We start from the raw sequence: 25,352 nt of genomic DNA, 5'->3' as shown, positions 1-25,352 counted from the left end.
CAGCAAGGGGGGGGGGCAATAACAGCCAGCAAGGGGGGGGGCAATAACAGCCAGCAAGGGGGGGGGGCAATAACAGCCAGCAAGGGGGGGGCAATAACAGCCAGCAAGGGGGGGGGGGGCAATAACAGCCAGCAAGGGGGGGGGGGGCAATAACAGCCAGCAAGGGGGGGGGGGGCAATAACAGCCAGCAGGGGGGGGGGCAATAACAGCCAGCAAGGGGGGGGGCAATAACAGCCAGCAAGGGGGGGCAATAACAGCCAGCAAGGGGGGGCAATAACAGCCAGCAAGGGGGGGCAATAACAGCCAGCAAGGGGGCAAATAACAGCCAGCAAGGGGGGCAATAACAGCCAGCAGGGGGGGGGGGGCAAATAACAGCCAGCAAGGGGGGCAAATAACAGCCAGCAGGGGGGGGGGGGCGGGCAATAACAGCCAGCAAGGGGGGGGGGCAATAACAGCCAGCAAGGGGGGGGGGCAATAACAGCCAGCAGGGGGGGGGGGGGCGGGCAATAACAGCCAGCAAGGGGGGGGGGGCAATAACAGCCAGCAAGGGGGGGGGGGGCAATAACAGCCAGCAAGGGGGGGGGGGGCAATAACAGCCAGCAAGGGGGGGGGGGGCAATAACAGCCAGCAAGGGGGGGGGGGGCAATAACAGCCAGCAAGGGGGGGGGGGGCAATAACAGCCAGCAAGGGGGGGGGGGCAATAACAGCCAGCAAGGGGGGGGGGCAATAACAGCCAGCAAGGGGGGGGGGGCAATAACAGCCAGCAAGGGGGGGGCAATAACAGCCAGCAAGGGGGGGCAATAACAGCCAGCAAGGGGGGGCAATAACAGCCAGCAAGGGGGGGCAATAACAGCCAGCAAGGGGGCAAATAACAGCCAGCAAGGGGGGCAATAACAGCCAGCAAGGGGGGGGGGCAAATAACAGCCAGCAAGGGGGGCAAATAACAGCCAGCAGGGGGGGGGGCGGGCAATAACAGCCAGCAAGGGGGGGCGGGCAATAACAGCCAGCAAGGGGGGGCGGGCAATAACAGCCAGCAAGGGGGGGCGGGCAATAACAGCCAGCAAGAGGGGGGGGCAAATAACAGCCAGCAAGGGGGGGCGGGCAATAACAGCCAGCAAGGGGGGGCAAATAACAGCCAGCAAGGGGGGGCGGGCAATAACAGCCAGCAGGGGGGGGGGGGGCAAATAACAGCCAGCAAGGGGGGGGGCAAATAACAGCCAGCAAGGGGGGGGGCAAATAACAGCCAGCAAGGGGTGGCAAATAACAGCCAGCAAGGGGTGGCAAATAACAGCCAGCAAGGGGTGGCAAATAACAGCCAGCAAGGGGGGGGGGTGGCAAATAACAGCCAGCAAGGGGGGGTGGCAAATAACAGCCAGCAAGGGGGGGTGGCAAATAACAGCCAGCAAGGGGGGGTGGCAAATAACAGCCAGCAAGGGGGGGGGGGGCAAATAACAGCCAGCAAGGGGGGGTGGCAAATAACAGCCAGCAAGGGGTGGCAAATAACAGCCAGCAAGGGGTGGCAAATAACAGCCAGCAAGGGGTGGCAAATAACAGCCAGCAAGGGGTGGCAAATAACAGCCAGCAAGGGGTGGCAAATAACAGCCAGCAAGGGGTGGCAAATAACAGCCAGCAAGGGGTGGCAAATAACAGCCAGCAAGGGGTGGCAAATAACAGCCAGCAAGGGGTGGCAAATAACAGCCAGCAAGGGGTGGCAAATAACAGCCAGCAAGGGGTGGCAAATAACAGCCAGCAAGGGGTGGCAAATAACAGCCAGCAAGGGGTGGCAAATAACAGCCAGCAAGGGGTGGCAAATAACAGCCAGCAAGGGGTGGCAAATAACAGCCAGCAAGGGGTGGCAAATAACAGCCAGCAAGGGGTGGCAAATAACAGCCAGCAAGGGGTGGCAAATAACAGCCAGCAAGGGGTGGCAAATAACAGCCAGCAAGGGGTGGCAAATAACAGCCAGCAAGGGGTGGCAAATAACAGCCAGCAAGGGGTGGCAAATAACAGCCAGCAAGGGGTGGCAAATAACAGCCAGCAAGGGGTGGCAAATAACAGCCAGCAAGGGGTGGCAAATAACAGCCAGCAAGGGGTGGCAAATAACAGCCAGCAAGGGGTGGCAAATAACAGCAGGGGGGGGCGGGCAATAACAGCCAGCAAGGGGGGGCGGGCAATAACAGCCAGCAAGGGGGGGCGGGCAATAACAGCCAGCAAGGGGGGGCGGGCAATAACAGCCAGCAAGGGGGGGCGGGCAATAACAGCCAGCAAGGGGGGGCGGGCAATAACAGCCAGCAAGGGGGGGCGGGCAATAACAGCCAGCAAGGGGGGGCGGGCAATAACAGCCAGCAAGGGGGGGCGGGCAATAACAGCCAGCAAGGGGGGGCGGGCAATAACAGCCAGCAAGGGGGGGCGGGCAATAACAGCCAGCAAGGGGGGGCGGGCAATAACAGCCAGCAAGGGGGGGCGGGCAATAACAGCCAGCAAGGGGGGGCGGGCAATAACAGCCAGCAAGGGGGGGCGGGCAATAACAGCCAGCAAGGGGGGGCGGGCAATAACAGCCAGCAAGGGGGGGGGGCAATAACAGCCAGCAAGGGGGGGGGGGGGCAATAACAGCCAGCAAGGGGGGGGGGGGGGCAATAACAGCCAGCAAGGGGGGGGGGGGGGCAATAACAGCCAGCAAGGGGGTGGGGGCAATAACAGCCAGCAAGGGGTGGGGGCAATAACAGCCAGCAAGGGGTGGGGGCAATAACAGCCAGCAAGGGGTGGGGGCAATAACAGCCAGCGGGGGGGGGGGGGCAATAACAGCCAGCGGGGGGGGGGGGCAATAACAGCCAGCAAGGGGGCAATAACAGCCAGCAAAGTTGGGGGGGAATAATTATGTGCAGGTTGGGAGTAAGGTATGACAGGTTATTAATGTACAGGTTTGGGGGGGGGGGTATATTACTGGTTATTACACCCTGTTCCAAATTAAGCAAATTCTATTTAAGTGTCACAAAGATTAAATATTTTGTTTTTCAGTTTATCTCATGGATGGCATTGTGTCTCAGGGCTCTTTTGATCACTGAAAACAATCTCGGACACCTGTGATAATTAGATTGCCAGGTGAGCCCAATTTAAGGAAAAACTACTAAAGGAGGGTGTTCCACATTATTAAGCAGAGCACCATTTTCATGCAATATGGGGAAGAAAAAGGATCTCTCTGCTGCCGAAAAGAGTGAAATAGTTCAATGCCTTGAACGAGGTATGAAACCATTAGATATTTCACGAAAACTTAAGCGTGATCATCGCACTATTAAGAGATTTGTGGCTGATTCAGAGCACAGACGGGTTCGTGCAGATAAAGGCACATTGAGGAAGATTTCTGCCAGATCCATGCATCAGATCAAGAGCGCAGCTGCTAAAATACCATTACATAGCAGCAAACAGATATTTGAAGCTGCTGGTGCCTCTGGTGTCCCACGGACATCAAGGTGTAGAGTCCTCAAGAGTCTTGCAACTGTGCATAAATCTTCTATTCGGTCACCACTAACCAATGCTCACAAGCAGCTGCATTGGGCAGAAAAATACATGAAGACTAATTTTCAAACAGTCCTGTTCACTGGTGAGTGCCGTGCAACCCTGGATGGTCCAGATGGATGGAGTAGTGGATGGTTGGTGGACGGCCACCCTGTTGGAGTCGGTGGTGGAGTCATGTTTTGGGCAGGAATCATAGGAAACGAGCTGGTCGGCCCCTTTAGGGTCCCCGAAGGTGTAAAGATGACCTCTGCAAAGTATGTGGAGTTTCTGACTGACCACTTTTTTCCCTGGTACAGAAGAAAGAACTATGCTTTCCGTAATAAAATCATCTTCGTGCATGACAATGCACCATATCATGCTGCAAAGAATACCTCTGCATCAATGGCTGCTATGGGGATAAAAGGAGAGAAAGTCATGGTGTGGCCTGCATCCTCCCCTGACCTCAATCCTATTGAGAGCCTTTGGAGCATCCTCAAGCAAAAGATCTATGAGGGTGGGAGGGAGTTTACATCCAAACAGCAGCTCTGGGAGGCTATTCTGACATCTTGCAAACAAATTCAAGCAGAAACTGTCCAAAAACTCACAAGTTCAATGGATGCAAGACTTGTGAAGCTGCTATCAAATGAGGGGTCCTATGTTAAAATGTAACGTGACCTGTTAAAATGTTTAAAAAGTTAAAATGTTGTTATGAGTTTGATTAAAATAGCTTTTGATTTCAGTAAATATGCTGCAATCACAACAAATGACAATTTTCAGTTCTTTACAACCTATAAAGTGTTTTGAAACTTACTGTGAGTAATAATTTGGAACAGTGCTTTGTAAGCTTTTTATGTTAAAAAAAATACTGTTATTAGGAGTTTTGTTCAATAAAATTTGAATTGTACTTTTTTTTTTTTTTTTTAAATTCTTTATTTTATTCGTGCTTAGAATAACAGACGTGCAAGGCCACAACAGACGTTGCAGGCATAGTATCAGCATTTCAAATTGTGGCAGAGTAGACAGCACATTTTTTTTTTTTATATGAGGTTAGAGAATGACAAGCTATAAAACATATGCAGTGAGTAATAGACACGCAGAGAAATAAGTCTAACTAGCTATGAGACTTCAGTAGATTACAATAAGTATGCATGTAGTTAGCTAGCTCTGAGACTTCAGTGGTTAATCTTCAGTTGTGATAGTAATGTTACATGTTTAATAGGCTAGAACAGTGCTTAGACTAGTCTGTGGGCATCTCAGTTTAAAAGCCAGACTTAAGAGTAAGACATGTAGGCGATTAGGCAGGTAGGTATGTTATAAGTAGAGTAATAAATGACAGGCTACTTAGAAGCACGTCTTATGCATGCCGGAGTGCAGAATGCAAGTGTAAAACAATTACATGCTGTGAGTGTTACTCAGAGTCCTCTACTGATGAAAAGTCTCTGCTCATGGGGTGCCACGTGTAGCCGGTGCGGTTTGGAGCCTTTGGTGTGTAGATCTCTTTCAGCCATAGGTTTGGTGTACCAGGGTACCCGGTCTGCTTCCAGTCGCTGGATGCTGTTCTCTAGGCTGGTACTCTGCTGGGATTTTACAGCATATGACGATCTCCTCGGCGGCAGAGGTGTAAATGGTTGCTTGACTGCTGTTTCACCACGTGTCAGTAAGCCCCGCGGAGTGGTGATAATTGCGGGCAGCCAGCGAATCGGGGAGTCGGCTTGTACTTTGCACAGAGGAGGGAGAAGGCCTCCGAGACTCCAGCCATAGCGGTGGGGAGTATCGTGTTTAGATTCGAGGCTGTATGCAGGTGGTCTCTGTGCCATCGCCCATGGCCTCCGCCATCTTGATTACAGTGCTGGGGTTGCGGGACTTGGCGGCCCAGCTACAATGCCTCAGGTGCGTCTTGGTGTTCAGGTCCAGAGGGTGAGGACCGGGATCACCCCCCCGGTCCAAAAAGGGGGGGGGGTTTGGGGCCAGTTCCCGCAGGGCTGACTCTTGGCTGAGCGCTGATCGGCAGGCAGCGGCCGTCTACCCCGCTCTCCTCCTGAGTAGGCCTTAAAGTGCCAATGAGGAACCCTCCTCCTGGGGACTGAAGCCCGTGTGGCCAGCCTCTCCCTGGATCCAGGGCTCTCTGCCCGCTGAGGGCCACCAGTGCTGGACGGTTTTCTGCCCAAAATTGCATTGTTTTAATGCCTATTTAGGCCTAGTTTGCAGGAGCTGGTGTCGAGTGCGAACGTCCAGCTCGGCGGTCCGGCCCCGCCCCCCCCTGAATTGTACTCTTAATAGTTGATAACATGAGAATTATGCTGACTGTTATTTACATCAATTATTTAGGTAAATGAGAAATATAATTTGCATAATTTAGAACAGGGTGTAATGTACAGGTTAGCGGGGTGGTATGACAGGTTATTAACCCCTTAACGACTAGTGATGGACCTGGTCCGTCACTCAGGGCAGAGCCTTAACGACGAGTGACTCACCATGTCCGTCACGCGTTAAAATTAACCCTAGATCGCGGGGTTAATAGTGCCCCGGTCTGCCTCTGTATTAGAGGCAGACCGGGAACACCTGATAGTGCTGCCCCAGCACCGGTATTCGCTCTGACAGGCTGTCAGAACAAGTACATGTGCTCAATGTACTTACCTTCCGCCTCCCTGCACTTCCTGGTTCTGTGTGAAGTGCAGGGAGACAGATCAGTGATGATTCTGCCCCCTGTTTAAAAAAAAAAAAAAGTTAATTTAAAATCCCACCCCGCATTACCTATTTTAATAAAAAAATAACCCCTTCCCTGCCAATTGATCACTGACTACAGTCATTCATTGGCAGGGATTACATTTTACTGTCATCTGATTTTTCTTTTAACCCGTTTTGGTTTTTTTTACCCTCGGGTTAAATTTATTTAATTTAAATATTTTAAAATTTATATATTTAGCTAGGGTGGGTGTGGGGAATTAGGGGATTTTGTGTTAGGCTAACTAGGGGTTAATGTTAAAAAAAGTTTTAAAATAAGCTTTAAAAAGTAAAAAATTCAGTTAAAAAGTTTTAATAACGTTTAAGTAAATAAAAAAAACCTTAACCCAGTCCAAATAAAAATTAACCCCTTCCCTGCCAGTCGATCAATGCCTACAGTGATCAAAATACAGATCACAGTATTATACTGTGTTCTCATTTTATTTTTTTTTACTTTTATTTTTTTAATCCTCAGAGGTTCAATTTATTTAATTTAAATATTTTATAATTATATACCGTATATTTTGCCAGTTGGGGTGGGTGAAAGTTATGGGAAAGTGGGAATTTTACTGTTAGGGCTGCGTACTGCTAATTAGGGGTTAACGGTAAAAAAAAAAAGAGCTTAGAAAAATGTTAGTTAAAGTTTAAAAAAAAAAAGTAATAAGCGAAACAAAAGTTTAAAAACTAGTTTTATAAAGTAAAAAAATACATTTAAAACGCTCATTACCACTACACCTGGAACAAATTAGAGAAAAGATGATCCCAGGCTTCACAAGGTTCACAATATGCCTTTTGAATTACTCCAGGGTGTATTCTTTAATAAATAGTATGTGTTTGTGGAGAAGTTTCAATGACCAACCATCTAAACTACTCCAAATTGGAATATGGACACAGCGTAAAACTTCAGTTAGTAAAACAACTGTCTGCGTCTCAAATGTGCCTGGCAAAGGTACAGACGAGGGTATTGCTACATTCAGCCGACATAGCTGAGCAACATATGAAGTATTATACAGTCGTAGCACACATATGAATTGCAAAATATACTGTGCAAACTCACTCAATGTCTCAAAAAGGCAGAAAAAATGCTTATTACCACTACACCTGGTACAAGCTAGCAGAAAAATGATCCCACGCTAAGGTTCAAAATATGCCTTTTGAAATACCCTGGGATGTGTTCTTTAAGAAATGGTATACCTTTATGGTGTAGTTGTAATATTAGCCTGCTCAAGTGCTCCAAAGTGGAACACGGACGCATCAAAACCCTCCATGAACCTTAACTTGTTACGTCTCTTTTACAGCACTGTAACTTCACAAAATAGTGTCTAGGTCATACATTGGGCATATTGTTTTACTCAGAAGACTTAGCTGAGCATAATTTGGGGGTTTTGAACTTAGTGGCACATATGAAATATACAAAATGCCCAGCAAAAATGTAATCCGTATGTTAAAAAATGCCCAAAATTATTTTTTACCACATACTTTGGCATATATTGGTGAAAAATGGGGGCATGTTAAGGCACAAAATGCACCATATGAGATACCCAGGAGTGTCTACTTTTACAAATGGTAGGCCTTTGTGGGTTTTTTGTTTTTTTTGTCAAACTGCTATAATACCCCAAATAAAAGCATAGACTCATTAAATCCGTCTCTCAAAATTCTACTGTGAATACTGAAAAGGACAGGTCTCCTATATGGCACTGTAGCTTCACAAAATAGTGCCAAAGACGTACAATGGGGGTGTCCTCTTACTCAGCAGATGTAACTGAACACAAAATAAAACTTTGTACAGGAATAGCACACACCAACTTTACAAAATACACATGAGAAGTTCTTTGTTATAAGTTTGTGTGCCAAAAAAAAAACACAATTTGGCTACATAGAAAGTGTCAAAACCACCTAAGGTAAATAGCCTGTGATGTCTACTTGATAGAAATATATACTTTTGTGTGGCAATTTTGTTTTCTTTTATGGCTATTAAGCTTACAAGACAAACATACCAAATTCTAAAACCGCTCCACATTAAAAGTTTATTTTACTCCTTGTGTTTTGTGACCTTTAACTACCAAAAAAAAAACTTAAAATCCCAGACACATTATATATTCTGTAAATCAGAACAACTAAATTAATTTATTTTTCTTTCTTTAACCTGCACTAATTATGCACACATTATTGCAAAAACTGTAAAATAAAACATTTTTCATGTTTTTTGCATTTTTCTGTATTTTTTTTTTTTATATTAAATAAGCATTTATATATATGTATGTTACATCAAATTAAAGCCCTTTCTGTCCTTTTAAAAATGGTATATAATATGTGTCGGTGCAATAAATTAGTAAAATGTGAATTGCAGTTGAATGCAAACAACAAAAAATGCTGTTGTCATTAAGTGCAAGACAAGCTTCTGAAGCTCTGTCCTTAAGGGGTTAATGTGTTGTGGACCAAACCAAGTGTTCGATTATTTGAATATCTGCCCCTGTCCAAATTGTTTAAAATAAATGCGTGCACGCTCTGAAGTAAATCACACCAGACACAATTTGCAGGTTATCAAGACAAGAATACATCATATGCAAAAATGTAGATAACAGTAAGAATGCATCTTTAATTGGTTAGGTGTTAAGTGTTTTATCTAATGCACATCCTACAAGGCGTGATGTCACCATCATCCCGGGATTTTACTCCGGATGTAGGCACCATCTTGTTACACGAGGTAGTTAGTCGAAGGGAGGGGTTGCTCTAGCAGCCATTTTGAGTAAATATTGAATACAGGTATACAGAGTAAAAATACATTTTTGTAAAGCCATTTTTACGTCCATAACAAATGTACAGGTATGGGGGGGGGGGGAGGGTGTGACAGGTTATTAATGTACAGGTTAGGGGGGATGACAGGTTATTAATGTACAGGTTATTAATGTACAGGTTGGGGGGGTATGACAGGTTATTAATGTACAGGTTAGGGGGAGGTATGGTAGTGTACCACAACACGCAAGATTACTCCAACGAGAGACAAGATAAGAAAAGATACGCCTTACCGGGCCTTAGAATGGCCGGACTCGACGTAGACAGGGAAAAGACAAAGTCAAGAACGAGCCGAGGTCAAGGGAACAGAGAGACAGCGAAAACAAGAACTGGTATACAGGAGTCAGAAAACCGGCGAACAAGACAAAGCAGGGATAAAGAGAAAAACTGAGTCAGGTACAAAGCCACGGTCAAGCACGAAAAAAACACTACTAGACGAAGCACTAAAGGGAACTGAATCAGAAACCACGATAGGGCAGGGAGCCAAGGGAAAGGTGAGTATAAATACCTTAGTGTTTAATTTGATTGGCCCCTGTCATATCCACGCCTCCAAACCGTGAGTGTATGGGGAATGTGGAATGACATGGGCCAATGGGAGACCGTTTCATATTTCGTCTCCCACTGTGCCTCTAAAAGCACGCCCGATAAGCGCGGCGCGCTCCCAGTTCCAGGCGAGTCACCTGGCCGCATCTCACGGTCAGTGCACGCCTTCTGGATCTACTCGTCGGACGAGCCGCGCGCGGCGGGGCAAGAGAACCTCGCCCAGCCCCCGGAGAGGGTAAGTACCGCTACAGGCAGATTATTAATGTACAGGTTAGAAGAGAGGTATTACAGGTTATTAATGTACAGGTTAGGGTGTAATGTACAGGTTAGGGGAGGTATTACAGGTTATTAATGTACAGGTTAGGGGGGAGGTATTACAGTTTATTAATGTACAGCTTAGGGGGGAGGTATGACAGGTTATTAATGTACAGGTTAGCGGGTAATGTACAGGTTGGGGGGAGGTATGACAGGTTATTAATGTACAGGTTAGGGGGAGGTAATACAGGTTATTAATGTACAGGTTAGGGGGTATTACAGGTAATGTACAGGTTAGGGGGGTATTACAGGTAATGTACAGGTTGGGGGGGAGGTATTACAGGTAATGTACAGGTTGGGGGGGAGGTATTACAGGTAATGTACAGGTTAGGGGGAGGTATTACAGGTAATGTACAGGTTGGGGGGGAGGTATTACAGGTAATGTACAGGTTAGGGGGGGAGGTATTACAGGTAATGTACAGGTTGGGGGGGAGGTATTACAGGTAATGTACAGGTTAGGGGGGAGGTATTACAGGTAATGTACAGGTTAGGGGGGAGGTATTACAGGTAATGTACAGGTTGGGGGGGAGGTATTACAGGTAATGTACAGGTTAGGGGGAGGTATTACAGGTAATGTACAGGTTAGGGGGAGGTATTACAGGTAATGTACAGGTTAGGGGGTATTACAGGTAATGTGCAGGTTGGGGGGGTATTACAGGTAATGTACAGATAAGGGGGGAGGTATTAGAGGTAATGTACAGGTTGGGGGGGTATTACAGGTAATGTACAGGTTAGGGGGTATTACAGGTAATGTACAGGTTAGGGGGGTATTACAGGTAATGTACAGATAAGGGGGGAGGTATTAGAGGTAATGTACAGGTTGGGGGGGTATTACAGGTAATGTACAGGTTAGGGGGTATTACAGGTAATGTACAGGTTAGGGGGAGAGGTATTACAGGTAATGTACAGGTTGGGGGGTATTACAGGTAATGTACAGGTTGGGGGGGAGGTATTACAGGTAATGTACAGGTTAGGGGGGTATTACAGGTAATGTACAGGTTGGGGGAGGCATTACAGGTAATGTACAGGTTAGGGGGGTATTACAGGTAATGTACAGGTTGGGGGGAGGTATTACAGGTAATGTACAGGTTAGGGGGAGAGGTATTACAGGTAATGTACAGGTTGGGGGGTATTACAGGTAATGTACAGGTTAGGGGGTATTACAGGTAATGTACAGGTTAGGGGGGTATTACAGGTAATGTACAGGTTAGGGGGAGGTATTACAGGTAATGTACAGGTTAGGGGGTATTACAGGTAATGTACAGGTTAGGGGGAGGTATTACAGGTAATGTACAGGTTAGGGAGGTATTACAGGTAATGTACAGGTTAGGGAGGTATTACAGGTAATGTACAGGTTAGGGGGAGGTATTACAGGTAATGTACAGGTTAGGGGGGAGGTATTACAGGTAATGTACAGGTTAGGGGGGTATTACAGGTAATGTACAGGTTAGGGGGGGTATTACAGGTAATGTACAGGTTAGGGGGGAGGTATTACAGGTAATGTACAGGTTAGGGGGTATTACAGGTAATGTACAGGTTAGGGGAGGTATTTAATGTTGAAAAATGCAAAGTTATGCACTTCGGCGTAAAGAATACACAAGCAACGTATACCCTTAATGGAAGTGAATTAGGGATAACAACACACGAAAAGGACTTGGGAATTGTTATAGACAACAAACTATGCAACAATGTGCAATGTCAATCAGCAGTGGCCAAGGCCAGTAAGGTATTGTCATGCATGAAAAAGGGCATTCATTCTCGGGACGAGAATATCATTTTGCCTCTCTATAAATCACTGGTAAGACCACATATTGAATATGCTGTGCAATTTTGGGCACCTGTTCTAAAGAAGGATATCATGGCACTAGAAAAAGTGCAGAGGCGGGCTACAAAATTAATAAAAGGAATGGAACATATCAGCTATGAAGAAAGGTTAACAAATTTAAACCTATTTAGTTTAGAAAAACGTCGCCTGAGAGGGGATATGATAACATTATACAAATATATTCGGGGCCAATACAAACCATTGTGTGGAAATCTATTCACAAACCGGACTTTACATAGGACACGAGGCCATGCGTTTAGACTGGAAGAAAGAAGATTTCGTCTAAGGCAAAGGAAAGGTTTTTTTACTGTAAGAACAATCAGGATGTGGAATTCTCTGCCTGAAGAAGTGGTTTTATCAGAGTCCATACAGATGTTCAAACAGCTACTAGATGCATACTTGCAAAGACAATATTCAAGGATATAATCTTTGAATGTAGGGTAATAACTGCTTGATTCAAGGATAAATCTGACTGCCATTCTGGGGTCAAGAAGGAATTTTTTGTCCTAGCTTGTTGCAAAATTGTGCTTCAAACTGGGTTTTTTTTTTTTTTTGGCCTTTTAGATCAACAGCAAAAAACAGGTGTGAGGAAGGCTGAACTTGATGGACGCAAGTCTCTTTTCAGCTATCTAACTATGTAACTATGTAACAGGTAATGTACAGGTTAGGGGAGGTATTACAGGTAATGTACAGGTTAGGGGAGGTATTACAGGTAATGTACAGGTTAGGGGGGTATTACAGGATATGTACAGGTTAGGGGGGTATTACAGTTAATGTACAGGTTAGGGGAGGTATTACAGGTAATGTACAGGTTGGGGGGTATTACAGGTAATGTACAGGTTAGGGGAGGTATTACAGGTAATGTACAGGTTAGGGGGGTATTACAGGTAATGTACAGGTTAGGGGGTTATTACAGGTAATGTACAGGTTAGGGGAGGTATTACAGGTAATGTACAGGTTAGGGGGTTATTACAGGTAATGTACAGGTTAGGGGAGGTATTACAGGTAATGTACAGGTTAGGGGGGGTATTACAGGTAATGTACAGGTTAGGGGGTTATTACAGGTAATGTACAGGTTAGGGGAGGTATTACAGGTAATGTACAGGTTAGGGGGTTATTACAGGTAATGTACAGGTTAGGGGGGTATTACAGGTAATGTACAGGTTAGGGGGGGTATTACAGGTAATGTACAGGTTAGGGGGAGGTATTACAGGTAATGTACAGGTTAGGGGGAGGTATTACAGGTAATGTACAGGTTAGGGGGGGTATTACAGGTAATGTACAGGTTAGGGGGAGGTATTACAGGTAATGTACAGGTTAGGGGGGGTATTACAGGTAATGCACAGGTCAGGGGGAGGTATTACAGGTAATGTACAGGTTAGGGGGAGGTATTACAGGTAATGTACAGGTTAGGGGGGAGGTATTACAGGTAATGTACAGGTTAGGGGGGCGGTATTACAGGTAATGTACAGGTTAGGGGGCGGTATTACAGGTAATGTACAGGTTAGGGGGTATTACAGGTAATGTACAGGTTAGGGGGTATTACAGGTAATGTACAGGTTAGGGGGAGGTATTACAGGTAATGTACAGGTTAGGGGGGAGGTATTACAGGTAATGTACAGGTTAGGGGGGAGGTATTACAGGTAATGTACAGGTTAGGGGGGGTATTACAGGTAATGTACAGGTTAGGGGGAGGTATTACTGGTAATGTACAGGTTAGGGGGAGGTATTACAGGTAATGTACAGGTTAGGGGGGTATTACAGGTAATGTACAGGTTAGGGGGGAGGTATTACAGGTAATGTACAGGTTAGGGGGGGTATTACAGGTAATGTACAGGTTAGGGGGAGGTATTACAGGTAATGTACAGGTTAGGGGGAGGTATTACAGGTAATGTACAGGTTAGGGGGGAGGTATTACAGGTAATGTACAGGTTAGGGGGGAGGTATTACAGGTAATGTACAGGTTAGGGGGGGTATTACAGGTAATGTACAGGTTAGGGGGAGGTATTACTGGTAATGTACAGGTTAGGGGGAGGTATTACATGTAATGTACAGGTTAGGGGGGAGGTATTACAGGTAATGTACAGGTTAGGGGGGGTATTACAGGTAATGTACAGGTTAGGGGGAGGTATTACTGGTAATGTACAGGTTAGGGGGAGGTATTACAGGTAATGTACAGGTTAGGGGGGGTATTACAGGTAATGTACAGGTTAGGGGGAGGTATTACTGGTAATGTACAGGTTAGGGGGAGGTATTACATGTAATGTACAGGTTAGGGGGGAGGTATTACAGGTAATGTACAGGTTGGGGGGGTATTACAGGTAATGTACAGGTTAAGGGAGGTATTACAGGTAAGTGCTGGCAGGGAGTCTGACTGGCTCCAGGTAAGTTGGCACACAGTTTTCACATTATATTTTTGTAGTGTGCTGATTGTTCCCTTTTAATAAATTAATAATAGGAGCCATTAGTATTAATACCTGGATAGCTGCAGATAAACCTCCCTCCCCATAGCACTGAGTGCAGCTTCTCTAACGGCCACGAGGTGTCAGTGTTCCCTTTATCAGCTGACGCACTGAGCGCTGAGGATGCCGGGAAATGTAGTTTCTCGCTCGCAATCGTCGCCCTTTCCATTAGTATGAGGCACTCGGGCTCCCCCTGGCGCCTGTCCTGAAAAAAATAAAGAGTCAGTGACGTAGAAAGAGCGCGACGGGTGCAGGCGGGAAACTCCAAAACACCGGTAAGTAACCGGGCGGACAGACAGCAGCGAATAACCGGTACCTACCGTCATATAACTCATACTGGGGGCAAATAACAGCCAGCAAGGGGGGCAAATAACAGCCAGCAAGGGGGGCAATAACAGCCAGCAAGGGGGGCAAATAACAGCCAGCAAGGGGGGGGCAATAACAGCCAGCAAGGGGGGCAAATAACAGCCAGCAAGGGGGGGGGGGAAATAACAGCCAGCAAGGGGGGGGGGCAATAACAGCCAGCAAGGGGGGCAATAACAGCCAGCAAGGGGGGCAAATAACAGCCAGCAAGGGGGGCAAATAACAGCCAGCAAGGGGGGCAAATAACAGCCAGCAAGGGGGGCAAATAACAGCCAGCAAGGGGGGCAAATAACAGCCAGCAAGGGGGGCAATAACAGCCAGCAAGGGGGGCAAATAACAGCCAGCAAGGGGGGCAAATAACAGCCAGCAAGGGGACAAATAACAGCCAGCAAGGGGACAAATAACAGCCAGCAAGGGGGGGGGGGGGCAATAACAGCCAGCAAGGGGGGGGGGGCAAATAACAGCCAGCAAGGGGGGCAATAACAGCCAGCAAGGGGGGCAATAACAGCCAGCAAGGGGGGCAATAACAGCCAGCAAGGGGGGCAATAACAGCCAGCAAGGGGGGCAATAACAGCCAGCAAGGGGGGCAATAACAGCCAGCAAGGGGGGGGGGCAAATAACAGCCAGCAAGGGGGGGGGGGCAAATAACAGCCAGCAAGGGGGGGGGGCAAATAACAGCCAGCAAGGGGGGGGGGGGGCAAATAACAGCCAGCAAGGGGGGGGGGGGGGGGGGGCAAATAACAGCCAGCAAGGGGGGGGGGGGGGGCAAATAACAGCCAGCAAGGGGGGGGGGCAAATAACAGCCAGCAAGGGGGACAAATAACAGCCAGCAAGGGGGACAAATAACAGCCAGCAAGGGGGACAAATAACAGCCAGCAAGGGGGACAAATAACAGCCAGCAAGGGGGACAAATAACAGCCAGCAAGGGGGACAAATAACAGCCAGCAAGGGGACAAATAACAGCCAGCAAGGGGGGGGGCAAATAACAGCCAGCAAGGGGGGGGGGCAAATAACAGCCAGCAAGGGGGGGGGGCAAATAACAGCCAGCAAGGGGGGCAATAACAGCCAGCAAGGGGGGCAATAACAGCCAGCAAGGGGGGCAATAACAGCCAGCAAGGGGGGCAATAACAGCCAGCAAGGGGGGCAATAACAGCCAGCAAGGGGGGCAATAACAGCCAGCAAGGGGGGGGGGGGGGGCAATAACAGCCAGCAAGGGGGGGGGGCAAATAACAGCCAGCAAGGGGGGGGGGCAAATAACAGCCAGCAAGGGGGGGGGGCAAATAACAGCCAGCAAGGGGGGGGGGCAAATAACAGCCAGCAAGGGGGGGGGGCAAATAACAGCCAGCAAGGGGGGGGGGCAAATAACAGCCAGCAAGGGGGGGGGGGCAAATAACAGCCAGCAAGGGGGGGGGGCAAATAACAGCCAGCAAGGGGGGCAAATAACAGCCAGCAAGGGGGGCAAATAACAGCCAGCAAGGGGGACAAATAACAGCCAGCAAGGGGGACAAATAACAGCCAGCAAGGGGGACAAATAACAGCCAGCAAGGGGGACAAATAACAGCCAGCAAGGGGGACAAATAACAGCCAGCAAGGGGGACAAATAACAGCCAGCAAGGGGACAAATAACAGCCAGCAAGGGGACAAATAACAGCCAGCAAGGGGACAAATAACAGCCAGCAAGGGGACAAATAACAGCCAGCAAGGGGACAAATAACAGCCAGCAAGGGGACAAATAACAGCCAGCAAGGGGGGGGGGGCAAATAACAGCCAGCAAGGGGGGGGGGGGGCAAATAACAGCCAGCAAGGGGGGCAAATAACAGCCAGCAAGGGGGGCAATAACAGCCAGCAAGGGGGGCAATAACAGCCAGCAAGGGGGGCAATAACAGCCAGCAAGGGGGGCAATAACAGCCAGCAAGGGGGGCAATAACAGCCAGCAAGGGGGGGCAATAACAGCCAGCAAGGGGTGGCAATAACAGCCAGCAAGGGGGGCAAATAACAGCCAGCAAGGGGGGCAAATAACAGCCAGCAAGGGGGGCAAATAACAGCCAGCAAGGGGGGGCAAATAACAGCCAGCAAGGGGGGGCAAATAACAGCCAGCAAGGGGGGGCAAATAACAGCCAGCAAGGGGGGGCAAATAACAGCCAGCAAGGGGGGGCAAATAACAGCCAGCAAGGGGGGGCAAATAACAGCCAGCAAGGGGGGCAAATAACAGCCAGCAAGGGGGGCAAATAACAGCCAGCAAGGGGGGCAAATAACAGCCAGCAAGGGGGGCAAATAACAGCCAGCAAGGGGGGCAAATAACAGCCAGCAAGGGGGACAAATAACAGCCAGCAAGGGGACAAATAACAGCCAGCAAGGGGACAAATAACAGCCAGCAAGGGGACAAATAACAGCCAGCAAGGGGACAAATAACAGCCAGCAAGGGGGGGGGGGCAATAACAGCCAGCAAGGGGGGGGGGGCAAATAACAGCCAGCAAGGGGGGCAATAACAGCCAGCAAGGGGGGCAATAACAGCCAGCAAGGGGGGCAATAACAGCCAGCAAGGGGGGCAATAACAGCCAGCAAGGGGTGGCAATAACAGCCAGCAAGGGGGGCAAATAACAGCCAGCAAGGGAGGCAAATAACAGCCAGCAAGGGAGGCAAATAACAGCCAGCAAGGGGTGGCAATAACAGCCAGCAAGGGGTGGCAATAACAGCCAGCAAGGGGTGGCAATAACAGCCAGCAAGGGGTGGCAATAACAGCCAGCAAGGGGTGGCAATAACAGCCAGCAAGGGGTGGCAATAACAGCCAGCAGGGGGGGTGGCAATAACAGCCAGCAGGGGGGGTGGCAATAACAGCCAGCAAGGGGGGGGGGGGCAATAACAGCCAGCAAGGGGGGGGGGGCAATAACAGCCAGCAAGGGGGGGGGGGCAATAACAGCCAGCAAGGGGGGGGGCAATAACAGCCAGCAAGAGGGGGGGCAATAACAGCCAGCAGGGGGGGGGGGCAATAACAGCCAGCAAGGGGGGGGGCAATAACAGCCAGCAAGGGGGGGGCAATAACAGCCAGCAAGGGGGGGGCAATAACAGCCAGCAAGGGGGGGGCAATAACAGCCAGCAAGGGGGGGGGGCAATAACAGCCAGCAAGGGGGGGGGGCAATAACAGCCAGCAAGGGGGGGGGCAATAACAGCCAGCAAGGGGGGGGGCAATAACAGCCAGCAAGGGGGGGGGGGCAATAACAGCCAGCAAGGGGGGGGGGGCAATAACAGCCAGCAGGGGGGGGGGGGGCAATAACAGCCAGCAAGGGGGGGGGGGCAATAACAGCCAGCAAGGGGGGGGGGCAATAACAGCCAGCAAGGGGGGGGCAATAACAGCCAGCAAGGGGGGGGCAATAACAGCCAGCAGGGGGGGGCAATAACAGCCAGCAGGGGGGGGGGCAATAACAGCCAGCAAGGAGGGGGGGGCAATAACAGCCAGCAAGGGGGGGGGGCAATAACAGCCAGCAAGGGGGGGGGCAATAACAGCCAGCAAGGGGGGGGGCAATAACAGCCAGCAAGGGGGGGGCAATAACAGCCAGCAAGGGGGGGGGGCAATAACAGCCAGCAAGGGGGGGGGGCAATAACAGCCAGCAAGGGGGGGGGCAATAACAGCCAGCAAGGGGGGGGGCAATAACAGCCAGCAAGGGGGGGGGGCAATAACAGCCAGCGGGGGGGGGGGCAATAACAGCCAGCAGGGGGGGGGGCAATAAGAGCCAGCAGGGGGGGGGGGGCAATAAGAGCCAGCAAGGGTGGGGCAATAAGAGCCAGCAAGGGGGGGGGCAATAAGAGCCAGCAAGGGGGGGGCAATAAGAGCCAGCAAGGGGGGGGGGGGCAATAACAGCCAGCAAGTGGGGGGGCAATAACAGCCAGCAAGTGGGGGGGGCAATAACAGCCAGCACGGGGGGGGGGGGGCTATAACAGCCAGCAAGGGGGGGGGGGGCGGCAATAACAGCCAGCAAGGGGGGGGGGCAATAACATACAGCAAGGGGGGGCAATAACATACAGCAAGGGGGGGTAATAACATACAGCAAGGGGGGTAATAACATACAGCAAGGGGGGTAATAACATACAGCAAGGGGGGGGGTAATAACATACAGCAAGGGGGGGTAATAACATACAGCAAGGGGGGGTAATAACATACAGCAAGGGGGGGGGTAATAACATACAGCAAGGGGGGGGTAATAACATACAGCAAGGGGGCGGTAATAACATACAGCAAGGGGGGGGTAATAACATACAGCAAGGGGGGGGGTAATAACATACAGCAAGGGGGGGGGTAATAACATACAGCAAGGGGGGGGGGGTAATAACATACAGCAAGGGGGGGGGTAATAACATACAGCAAGGGGGGGGGGTAATAACATACAGCAAGGGGGGGGTAATAACATACAGCAAGGGGGGGGTAATAACATACAGCAAGGGGGGGGGTAATAACATACAGCGGGGGGGGGTAATAACATACAGCAAGGGGGGGGTAATAACATACAGCAAGGGGGGGGTAATAACATACAGCAAGGGGGGGGGTAATAACATACAGCAAGGGGGGGTAATAACATACAGCAAGGGGGGGGGTAATAACATACAGCAAGGGGGGGGTAATAACATACAGCAAGGGGGGGGGTAATAACATACAGCAAGGGGGGGGTAATAACATACAGCAAGGGGGGGGTAATAACATACAGCAAGGGGGGGGGGTAATAACATACAGCGGGGGGGGTAATAACATACAGCAAGGGGGGGGTAATAACATACAGCAAGGGGGGGGGTAATAACATACAGCAAGGGGGGGGGTAATAACATACAGCAAGGGGGGGTAATAACATACAGCAAGGGGGGGTAATAACATACAGCAAGGGGGGGGGGTAATAACATACAGCAAGGGGGGGGGGGTAATAACATACAGCAAGGGGGGGGTAATAACATACAGCAAGGGGGGGGTAATAACATACAGCACGGGGGGGGGTAATAACATACAGCACGGGGGGGGGTAATAACATACAGCAAGGGGGGGGTAATAACATACAGCAAGGGGGGGGTTATAACAGACAGCAATAAATATATAGGTTAGGGGGGAGGTATTACAGGTTATTAATGTACAGGTTGGGGGGAGGTATGACAGGTTATTAATGTACAGGTTAGGGGGGAGGTATTACAGGTTATTAATGTACAGGTTAGGGGGGGAGGTATTACAGGTTATTAATGTACAGGTTAGGGGGAGGTATTACAGGTTATTAATGTACAGGTTAGGGGGAGGTATTACAGGTTATTAATGTACAGGTTGGGGGGAGGTATTACAGGTTATTAATGTACAGGTTAGGGGGAGGTATTACAGGTTATTAATGTACAGGTTAGGGGGGGAGGTATTACAGGTTATTAATGTACAGGTTAGGGGGGGAGGTATTACAGGTTATTAATGTACAGGTTAGGGGGGGAGGTATTACAGGTTATTAATGTACAGGTTAGGGGGGGAGGTATTACAGGTTATTAATGTACAGGTTAGGGGGAGGTATTACAGGTTATTAATGTACAGGTTGGGGGGAGGTATTACAGGTTATTAATGTACAGGTTAGGGGGGGGAGGTATTACAGGTTATTAATGTACAGGTTAGGGGGAGGTATGACAGGTTATTAATGTACAGGTTAGGGGGGAGGTATTACAGGTTATTAATGTACAGGTTAGGGGGGGAGGTATTACAGGTTATTAATGTACAGGTTGGGGGGGAGGTATTACAGGTTATTAATGTACAGGTTAGGGGGGGAGGTATTACAGGTTATTAATGTACAGGTTAGGGGGGGAGGTATTACAGGTTATTAATGTACAGGTTAGGGGGGGAGGTATTACAGGTTATTAATGTACAGGTTAGGGGGAGGTATTACAGGTTATTAATGTACAGGTTAGGGGGGAAGGTATGACAGGTTATTAATGTACAGGTTAGGGGGAGGTATTACAGGTTATTAATGTACAGTTTATTAATGTACAGGTTAGGGGGGAGGTATGACAGGTTATTAATGTACAGGTTAGGGGGAGGTATTACAGGTTATTAATGTACAGGTTTGGGGGGAGGTATGACAGGTTATTAATGTACAGGTTAGGGGGGAGGTATGACAGGTTATTAATGTACAGGTTAGGGGGGAAGGTATGACAGGTTATTAATGTACAGGTTAGGGGGAGGTATTACAGGTTATTAATGTACAGTTTATTAATGTACAGGTTAGGGGGGGAGGTATGACAGGTTATTAATGTACAGGTTAGGGGGGAGGTATGACAGGTTATTAATGTACAGGTTAGGGGGAGGTATTACAGGTTATTAATGTACAGGTTATTAATGTACAGGTTAGGGGGGGAGGTATGACAGGTTATTAATGTACAGGTTAGGGGGGAGGTATGACAGGTTATTAATGTACAGGTTAGGGGGGAGGTATTACAGGTTATTAATGTACAGGTTAGGGGGAGGTATTACAGGTTATTAATGTACAGGTTAGGGGGAGGTATTACAGGTTATTAATGTACAAGTTGGGGGGAGGTATTACAGGTTATTAATGTACAGGTTAGGGGGGGAGGTATTACAGGTTATTAATGTACAGGTTAGGGGGAGGTATGACAGGTTATTAATGTACAGGTTAGGGGGGGAGGTATTACAGGTTATTAATGTACAGGTTGGGGGGAGGTATGACAGGTTATTAATGTACAGGTTAGGGGGGGAGGTATTACAGGTTATTAATGTACAGGTTAGGGGGAGGTATTACAGGTTATTAATGTACAGGTTAGGGGGGGAGGTATTACAGGTTATTAATGTACAGGTTAGGGGGAGGTATGACAGGTTATTAATGTACAGGTTGGGGGGGGGGTATTACAGGTTATTAATGTACAGGTTAGGGGGAGGTGTATTACAGGTTATTAATGTACAGGTTAGGGGGAGGTATGACAGGTTATTAATGTACAGGTTAGGGGGGGAGGTATGACAGGTTATTAATGTACAGGTTAGGGGGGAGGTATGACAGGTTATTAATGTACAGGTTAGGGGGAGGTATTACAGGTTATTAATGTACAGGTTAGGGGGGAGGTATGACAGGTTATTAATGTACAGGTTAGGGGGGGAGGTATGACAGGTTATTAATGTACAGGTTGGGGGGGAGGTATTACAGGTTATTAATGTACAGGTTAGGGGGGAGGTATGACAGGTTATTAATGTACAGGTTAGGGGGGAAGGTATGACAGGTTATTAATGTACAGGTTAGGGGGAGGTATTACAGGTTATTAATGTACAGTTTATTAATGTACAGGTTAGGGGGGGAGGTATGACAGGTTATTAATGTACAGGTTAGGGGGGGAGGTATGACAGGTTATTAATGTACAGGTTAGGGGGAGGTATTACAGGTTATTAATGTACAGGTTATTAATGTACAGGTTAGGGGGGGAGGTATGACAGGTTATTAATGTACAGGTTAGGGGGGGGTATGACAGGTTATTAATGTACAGGTTAGGGGGGGTGGTATGACAGGTTATTAATGTACAGGTTAGGGGGAAGGTATTACAGGTTATTAATGTACAGGTTAGGGGGAGGTATGACAGGTTATTAATGTACAGGTTAGGGGGGAAGGTATGACAGGTTATTAATGTACAGGTTAGGGGGAGGTATTACAGGTTATTAATGTACAGGTTAGGGGGGAGGTATGACAGGTTATTAATGTACAGGTTAGGGGGGAGGTATGACAGGTTATTAATGTACAGGTTGGGGGGGAGGTATGACAGATTATTAATGTACAGGTTAGGGGGGAAGGTATGACAGGTTATTAATGTACAGGTTAGGGGGAGGTATTACAGGTTATTAATGTACAGGTTATTAATGTACAGGTTAGGGGGGGAGGTATGACAGGTTATTAATGTACAGGTTAGGGGGGAGGTATGACAGGTTATTAATGTACAGGTTAGGTTAGGGGGAGGTATTACAGGTTATTAATGTACAGGTTGGGGGGAGGTATGACAGGTTATTAATGTACAGGTTAGGGGGGGAGGTATTACAGGTTATTAATGTACAGGTTAGGGGGGGGAGGTATGACAGGTTATTAATGTACAGGTTGGGGGGAGGTATGACAGGTTATTAATGTACAGGTTAGGGGGAAGGTATTACAGGTTATTAATGTACAGGTTAGGGGGGGAGGTATTACAGGTTATTAATGTACAGGTTAGGGGGGGAGGTATGACAGGTTATTAATGTACAGGTTAGGGGGAAGGTATGACAGGTTATTAATGTACAGGTTGGGGGGGAGGTATTACAGGTTATTAATGTACAGGTTAGGGGGGAGGTATTACAGGTTATTAATGTACAGGTTAGGGGGGAGGTATGACAGGTTATTAATGTACAGGTTAGAGGGGAGGTATGACAGGTTATTAATGTACAGGTTAGGGGGGGAGGTATGACAGGTTATTAATGTACAGGTTTGGGGGGGAGGTATGACAGGTTATTAATGTACAGGTTAGGGGGAAGGTATGACAGGTTATTAATGTACAGGTTGGGGGGAGGTATGACAGGTTATTAATGTACAGGTTGGGGGGAGGTATGACAGGTTATTAATGTACAGGTTAGGGGGAAGGTATGACAGGTTATTAATGTACAGGTTAGGGGGGGAGGTATTACAGGTTATTAATGTACAGGTTAGGGGGAGGTATTACAGGTTATTAATGTACAGGTTAGGGGGGAGGTATTACAGGTTATTAATGTACAGGTTGGGGGGAGGTATGACAGGTTATTAATGTACAGGTTGGGGGGAGGTATGACAGGTTATTAATGTACAGGTTGGGGGGAGGTATGACAGGTTATTAATGTACAGGTTAGGGGGGGAGGTATTACAGGTTATTAATGTACAGGTTAGGGGGAGGTATTACAGGTTATTAATGTACAGGTTAGGGGGAGGTATTACAGGTTATTAATGTACAGGTTAGGGGGAGGTATTACAGGTTATTAATGTACAGGTTAGGGGGGGAGGTATTACAGGTTATTAATGTACAGGTTAGGGGGAGGTATGACAGGTTATTAATGTACAGGTTAGTGGGGGAGGTATTACAGGTTATTAATGTACAGGTTAGGGGGAGGTATTACAGGTTATTAATGTACAGGTTATTAATGTACAGGTTAGGGGGAGGTATGACAGGTTATTAATGTACAGGTTAGGGGGGGAGGTATGACAGGTTATTAATGTACAGGTTAGGGGGGAGGTATGACAGGTTATTAATGTACAGGTTAGGGGGAGGTATTACAGGTTATTAATGTACAGGTTGGGGGGGAGGTATTACAGGTTATTAATGTACAGGTTAGGGGGGAGGTATTACAGGTTATTAATGTACAGGTTGGGGGGGAGGTATGACAGGTTATTAATGTACAGGTTAGGGGGGAAGGTATGACAGGTTATTAATGTACAGGTTGGGGGGGAGGTATTACAGGTTATTAATGTACAGGTTAGGGGGGAGGTATGACAGGTTATTAATGTACAGGTTAGGGGGTGAGGTATGACAGGTTATTAATGTACAGGTTAGGGGGAAGGTATGACAGGTTATTAATGTACAGGTTAGGGGGAGGTATTACAGGTTATTAATGTACAGGTTAGGGGGGAGGTATGACAGGTTATTAATGTACAGGTTAGGGGGGAGGTATGACAGGTTATTAATGTACAGGTTAGGGGGGAGGTATTACAGGTTATTAATGTACAGGTTATTAATGTACAGGTTATTAATGTACAGGTTAGGGGGAGGTATTACAGGTTATTAATGTACAGGTTAGGGGGAGGTATGACAGGTTATTAATGTACAGGTTAGGGGGGGAGGTATTACAGGTTATTAATGTACAGGTTAGGGGGGGTGGTATGACAGGTTATTAATGTACAGGTTAGGGGGAAGGTATGACAGGTTATTAATGTACAGGTTAGGGGGAGGTATTACAGGTTATTAATGTACAGGTTAGGGGGGGAGGTATTACAGGTTATTAATGTACAGGTTAGGGGGGGAGGTATGACAGGTTATTAATGTACAGGTTGGGGGGGAGGTATGACAGGTTATTAATGTACAGGTTAGGGGGGAGGTATGACAGGTTATTAATGTACAGGTTAGGGGGGAGGTATGACAGGTTATTAATGTACAGGTTAGGGGGGGAGGTATGACAGGTTATTAATGTACAGGTTAGGGGGAAGGTATTACAGGTTATTAATGTACAGGTTAGGGGGGAGGTATTACAGGTTATTAATGTACAGGTTGGGGGGAGGTATGACAGGTTATTAATGTACAGGTTGGGGGGGAGGTATGACAGGTTATTAATGTACAGGTTGGGGGGAGGTATGACAGGTTATTAATGTACAGGTTGGGGGGAGGTATTACAGGTTATTAATGTACAGGTTAGGGGGGGAGGTATTACAGGTTATTAATGTACAGGTTAGGGGGGGAGGTATTACAGGTTTTTAATGTACAGGTTGGGGGGAGGTATGACAGGTTATTAATGTACAGGTTGGGGGGAGGTATTACAGGTTATTAATGTACAGGTTGGGGGGAGGTATTACAGGTTATTAATGTACAGGTTAGGGGGGAGGTATGACAGGTTATTAATGTACAGGTTGGGGGAGGTATGACAGGTTATTAATGTACAGGTTAGGGGGAGGTATTACAGGTTATTAATGTACAGGTTAGGGGGGGAGGTATTACAGGTTATTAACATACGTGTAACATACAAGATAAACTCTGTGTAGAACATCAGATTTCAATGTGTGCTGTGAAGACTTTTATCTTTCTGCCACTGAAGTGTCTTTGACTGATCGGCTGCTTAG

At 47.9% G+C, this 25,352-nt stretch overlaps 1 protein-coding gene across 1 annotated transcript in view; it reads left to right on the top strand.

Annotated features, from left to right (window-relative positions):
- The first annotated feature begins 14,372 nt into the window (after positions 1–14,372).
- Positions 14,373–25,352, top strand: part of HAUS5 (HAUS augmin like complex subunit 5) — a 32,614-nt gene continuing 21,634 nt past the window's right edge. The window contains exon 1 of the mRNA XM_063436779.1: positions 14,373–14,435. The gene's annotated coding sequence lies outside the window, so the exon portion shown is untranslated. The remainder of the gene's footprint in view (positions 14,436–25,352) is intronic.

The sequence above is a fragment of the Pelobates fuscus genome, chromosome 11, assembly GCF_036172605.1.
Source record: "Pelobates fuscus isolate aPelFus1 chromosome 11, aPelFus1.pri, whole genome shotgun sequence".
Lineage (NCBI taxonomy): Eukaryota > Metazoa > Chordata > Amphibia > Anura > Pelobatidae > Pelobates > Pelobates fuscus.
Note: the sequence above shows the minus strand (reverse complement) of the source record. Positions and strands in the feature narration are given on the sequence as shown.